Source organism: Diabrotica virgifera, chromosome 9 (genome assembly GCF_917563875.1).
Source record: "Diabrotica virgifera virgifera chromosome 9, PGI_DIABVI_V3a".
NCBI lineage: Eukaryota > Metazoa > Arthropoda > Insecta > Coleoptera > Chrysomelidae > Diabrotica > Diabrotica virgifera.
Window position 1 is genome coordinate 218,562,184 of NC_065451.1, and position 6,564 is coordinate 218,568,747.

Sequence of the window (6,564 nt, forward strand, 5' to 3'; positions counted from 1 at the left end):
GTTTATAGTACAGCTTTGGGAAAAAAAAATTTATAACAAAAGTTACCTCGAGAAAAGCATGGAAATTATTTTCATATTTGTAAGTCCACCGCTAGAGGGCGTAATTGAATGTCAAAAATTTAAAAATCAAAATTTTACAAAATTTACATAATGAAAGGGCACTGAAAATCCAATCATCGTATTCTTCGCAAAATTCTGCGAATATTTGATTTCACAAGTGTAACTCTACCTTTGCAAATAAGAGGTGGGGGTGAGTGGGAACCTTGTTATGAAAAATGGCTGTAAGTTCGGTTCTGCTTAATCGATTTTTGCAAACTTGGTCTCGTTGAAAACAGATCTTTTTCGTTAATGTAATAGTTATAATTACGAAACAGTCCAATAAGTAATATGCCAGCTAGAGGGCGCTATTTTATGTTTTTCAGAAATCTAGTTTTCTTTGGAAAATATTAAATACAAGGATGCACTTTTAACCCTGTATTACAAAATTAGACCAAATTATCAACAGAATATCGAAAACCGCATGTCGATAGCTTTTTTCTATCTCGAGATATCTTAAGAAACGTGTTAATTTTTAAACATAACTGATCATGTCTCCTGTAAACGAAGTTACGGAAATCAAACTGGAAACAAGTAGTGTGCTGTGGAAAAAAATTAAAGCGTGACACTTGCGGAATGCCGACCGAAGTAAATACTTATTATAGATTCGATTATATTCGTTTGATTCAATTAGATTCCATTCGATTAGATTTAATTTTATTTAATATATATTATATCTATAATTTAATATAAATATATAATATATACCTAATTTAATACATAATATTATATACTAGTGCTTTTACCCGTTAAAATTAGGATTAATAAGATATAAAGATACATAAAGCTTTAAATTATTATTTTTCTTAATAATGTAACCCATATTTTTTAATTTAAAAATTTAGTTACTGATGAAGTATAGTAAATACTTCGTTTAAATAATCGTAAATAATGCATGGAAGAGTTCATTTATTTTTAGAAACTCTCATTAAAGGAGAGGCCGTTATACAAAATTGACTTTTTTAAATCTGTTGATTACATTATTCCTTTCAACCTACTTATCCTCAAATTGTATTTTTAAACACCCTATTCATTTTATATAATAATAATTAAATTTACAATCAAATTTGAAGTAAAACTTCTTTTGAAAGTTTGTTAATTCTAAAATTAATGGGTAAAATCACTAGTACAGTTTGTCAAACGTAGCAAAAAGTTTAAAAATTTCGGCGATTGTAAGATTTTCAAACTCTTTCCTACGTTTGACAAACCATATATATATTATGTATTAAATTGGGTATATTTTAAATATATTAAATTATAAGCATAATTATAATAAATAAAATGAAATCCAATTAAATGGAATCGAATTGAATCGAACCGAATATAATTGAATCTATGAGAAATATTCACTTCTGTCGGCACTCCGCAAGTGTCCTGCTCTAATTTGTTTCCATAGCACACTACCTGTTTTCACTTTGATATCCTAACTTCGTTTACCGGTGACATTATTAGTTTGTTTACAATTTATACGTTTCTTAAGATATCTCGAGATAGAAAAAAAGTATCGACATGCGGTTTTCAATATTCTGTTGATATTTTGGTCTAATTTTGTAATACAGGGTTAAAAGTGCATACTTGTATTTAATATTTTCCAAAGAAAACTAGATTTCTGAAAAACATAAAATAGCGCCCCCTAGCTGGAATATTACTTACTAGGCTGTTTCGTAATTATAACTCTTACATTAACGAAAAATATCTGTTTTCAACGAGACCAAGTTTGCAAAAATCGATTAATCAGAACAGGACTTACAGCCATTTTTCATAACAAGGTTCCCACTCACCCCCACCTCTTATTTGCAAAGGTAGAGTTACACTTGTGAAATCAAATATTCGCAAAATTTTGCGAAGAATACGATGATCGGATTTTCAGTGCCCTTTCATTATGTAAATTTTGTAGAGGCTATTTTAATAATTTAAATCAGTTATTACAATAAAAAATGTAAATATGACCTGTTTATCAAAAACACAAAAAAATTTAAAACTTAAACGACTTTAGAGCTTCAAGTTCAGAATGACACTAAATAACCACTTCAAATGCAAACAGATCTATGCTATATATAATATGTATTATAGAAAGCTACTATGACGCACAGCACGGTTAACAAACTTGAAATACCAAATATTTGATGAAAATGTGTTATGGGGTGTTCGTAGCACCCCACGTGGCAGGTGCCCACCCCACGTGGCAGGTGCCGGGTTAAAATCTTAAGACATCGACTTAATGTCGACTACTTTTTATTATAGAATGTAACAATAATGTAATTTAGAGGTTTTTACACTTATTGAATTGGCTAGTTACAATTACTTGTACACTGGGCGTTTACACTGATGATGGCCAGTTTCACCGAAAACGTTTTGTACTTCCACTCCCTTGTGGATAAATTTTGGCAAGCCTCGTTATGGCTTGCAAATTGTAGAAGCCTCGGAGGTGTTACCAGAGAAGATTCCCATTGTTTTCAGTCTGGTAGACGTAGATGTAGAGTGACATTTTTGGATGTTGTTTTATATGCTATTAGATTGAAAAAATTACAATTTGAAAATAAAAATCACCTGTTTGTGTTTTTTTTTTCAAAACTCAATTATTAGGAACAGTATTATAAATTGTATGTCTTAATATGTGGACAAAGTGTATATTTTTTTTCATATTATTTCGAAATAGCCAAGATACAAGACAATAATAAACAGAAGCAAAAATATGTAAAAATATTTATCAAAAAAAATTTACATTTGCGCTTCAAAAAAAATCCCCTACTAATGATCATAAATATTATGTTTTAGAGATAACCTACCTCGTTAAGGGCAAGTTATTACAATAATTGCTTAATATATGAACAAAATTGAAGACAGCGTCTTAGTTTGTATTTTTTTTTTTTTTTGTAAGCATTTATTAACAATCAGAATTACATATTCTATAAGCTAATTTGATAACAAGTACAATAACATATATCAATGTATTATTGTACACTAAAAATGGCGTTATGAGGTACATCACCCAGCGGTTTCACCTCAGTTTCAGCGAAGATCTATGGGCCATAATCTTCGCAATCTTCTGTTGTTTAGTGGCTGCAGTAATGGTAATATTAATTGGTTGGGGTGGTCTTCCAATTTCTCGTGATGTCTGTTGGCTCTTTCTTGAATTACTGTGCTGACTAACGGGATGTTTAGGTCTGTATGAAGGGTCTGGTTGGAAATGTACCACGGGGCATTTGCGATGGTGCGTAGAATTTTTGATTGAGTTCTTTGGATAATTTTTGTGTTTGATTTGCTGGCACAACTCCATAGTTCTATACCGTACGTCCATATAGGTTTGATGACTGTTTTATAAATCAGCAGTTTGTTCTCAATTGAGAGTCGAGATTTTCTACCTATAAGCCAATTTATTTCTTTCACTCTCAACTCAATTTGTTTCTTCTTCTTTAAAATGTGTTGTTTCCAGTTTAATTTAGAATCAAGATGAAGCCCCAGGTATTTGACGATGTTCTGTTGTGGTATGTTGACTTGATTAAGGCTAATATTTGGGCATTGGTCTTTCCTTAGTGTGAAAGTTATATGTGTTGACTTAGTTTCTTTAGCTTTTATCTTCCATTTCTTTAACCACTGTCCAATTTGGTCTAGGTGTTCTTGAAGTTTTAATACTGCAGCTCTTGGATCCTCTTCAGTTGCAAATATTGCTGTGTCATCAACGAAAGTTCCAATGGTGGTTTGTGGAGAGGTTGGTAAATCGGATGTGTACAGTACATAAAGAAGTGGACCCAATATACTACCTTGTGGGACTCCTGATTGAATTTTGTTACGGTTTGATAGTTCATCCTCCACTTTAGTTTCAAATTCTCTGTGATTTAGATATGATTTTAATAAGTCAAAGTATTTGTTGGGTAGGGATTTTTTGATTTTATAAAGTAATCCTGGGTGCCATACCTTATCAAATGCTTGGCTGATGTCCAGAAAGGCTGCTGTGCAATACTGTTTATTGTCCAAAGCTCTATTAATTACATTTGATATGCGATGGCATTGTTGCACTGTAGAATGACCTTGCCGGAATCCAAATTGGTGTTCTGGGATCCAGTTTTGGAATTCTAGGTCGCTCATAATTCTTTTAAGTAACAGCTTTTCAAGAAGTTTTGACATTATTGGCAGTAGACTTATTGGGCGGTATGTTATAGTTAGTTTGTATGAAAAAATATTTTTTTTAATGTAATTTCCTATTTGTTAATACTATCTGGTGAAGAAAATCAATAAACAGCAGTTATTAAACGCTAAAGGCCAAACAGAAATTGGAAAACAGAAATACAACAACGAAGATAAGAGACAGAACAACAACCAACACAAAACAAAAGATCTAAAAAATAATAAGTGCAGGAGAAAGCAGCAAAAGTTAGATAGACTTATAAAAATATACGGGAAAACGGAAAAATGTCAAAGCCATGGGACACAATACTCATCTGCCCAATTCACAAGAAAGGTGATAAAACTGTGCTTGAAAATTACAGAGGAATTGCACTATTAGAAGCACATAGTATATATGAGGTATGGACAAAGATTATAAGAAGCATAATGAAAAGCTACGAAAAAGAGATAAAAGGAGAATAACAGGCTGGTTTCAGACAGCTTTAACAGACAGATTCGAAGTGTTTTATGCATGTGAAAATTGGACAATGAATCAGAAAGAATAAAAAGCTAGATATTTGGAAAAAAACCTTGAGAAAAGTTTTGACGGTATAAATATGGCTAACGGGGAATCGCGTAGAAGAACAAACCAGGAGCTAATGGAGACGTATAAGAGACCCAAAATAACATAGAAAATCAGGGCACATGTAGTTAGATAGTTGAGACATGTTTTACTAATGCCAAAAGAAAGAAACATGTTAAGAGTTTTGCGAGCAGGAGACCAAGGGAAGAGACCAATAAAAGGGAGAAAACGAAGGGAGACTGACATACAAGTGGCACACAGTCTAATATACCAAATTCTACTTGAAAAAAGGTGAGATAAAATTAAAAAATAAATAAATAAAAGCAAAAATAAATAAACAAAATTTCAAAACAATAAGAAAGAAGGGAAAAACAATAAAACAACACTGCAAAAGATAACAGCTCAAAATAGGATCAATCTGTAAAAGAAAAAAAACTAAATATTATGTTTGTCATATTATGTTTGTCAAATTAAAGCATGACTATGATTGGATACCTACCTAACAAACGAGAAGAAAGCAAGTAGCGCTCCTTTAGACCTTCCCCGTAAAAAATGTAAAAGAATCTCATAAAGGTAAGATGGCGAATGAACATTGACTTCAAGGCCAATACTGCTGAATCACATACACATACAAACAGTAGGTTAAAAACCATTATCACGAAATACACCAAAAATTAAACGTCTCCATTGAACAAGCTGGCTTCCGCCCTCATCGAAGCTGTCAGGAAAAAGTGCTGTCATTAACAACTTTTATAGAAGCTAGTTTTCAAAAGAAACAAAAAACAGCAACAGTATTTATAGATCTAACAGCAGCTGAAGATGCTGCAGGATACTGTTTGGAGACACGGATGAATATATAAACTGACCCGTATTACCCCTGCAGAAAGATAATTAACCTCTGACAACATGCTGAGAAACAGAGCATTCCAGGTTATAATGGGAAAGGAAACGAGTAGACAGATGAAACTTATCAATGGCCTTCCACAGGGTTCTGTCCTTGCCCCTTTACTTTTCAGCCTCTATATGGCTGACATGCCTGAAACCGAATCTCGGAAGTTTGGATATGCTGACGACTGGACCCTTGCAACAAGCCACCAATGTTTAGAAACTACAGAAATCACTCTCACGAATGATTTATACATCCTCAGCGAATACCTTAAGAAATGGAGACTACAACCAAGTGCTACAAAAACTGAAGTATCAGCTTTTCATCTCAGCAACAAGCTGGTAAACAGAGAATTGCGAGTGTATTTTAATAACAAGGTGTTGAAACACTATAAATACCCGAAATACCTTAGGGTTACTCTAGACAGAACGCTCACATTCAGAGAACAACTGAAGATAACAGCAGCAAAATGGAAAACACGCAACAATATAATACAGAACCTCTGCGGCACTACAAGGGGGTCCACAGCATCAACTTTAAGATCCTCTGCTCTTGGCCTGATATATCCGGTGGCAGAACACTGTGTACCACTGTGGCTAAATAGCAGGCATACCCACCTGGTCGACATTTAACTAAACCGTGCTATGCGTATGATAACAGGCACAATTAAGCCCACCCCTACAATGTGGCTGCCTACCCTTAGTAATAGAGCACCACCCAATATATACCGCGAACATGCATTGGTTAAAGAATATAACAAAATAATGGACAGTCGCAAGCTTTTAGTCCACAACGACATCCCGATATTCTTGGAAACCGTCTCCGATCCAGGTTACCCCCTCTACAATCTGCTCAAGCGCTGCAGCAATTCAACTTTAATTTAAATACCCGA

At 33.5% G+C, this 6,564-nt stretch overlaps 1 protein-coding gene across 1 annotated transcript in view; it reads left to right on the forward strand.

The window, feature by feature from the left end:
• The window catches only part of LOC126892035 (uncharacterized), a 573,784-nt gene that overhangs the window by 340,431 nt on the left and 226,789 nt on the right, over nucleotides 1-6,564 (forward strand). The gene's annotated exons all lie outside the window — the stretch shown is intronic.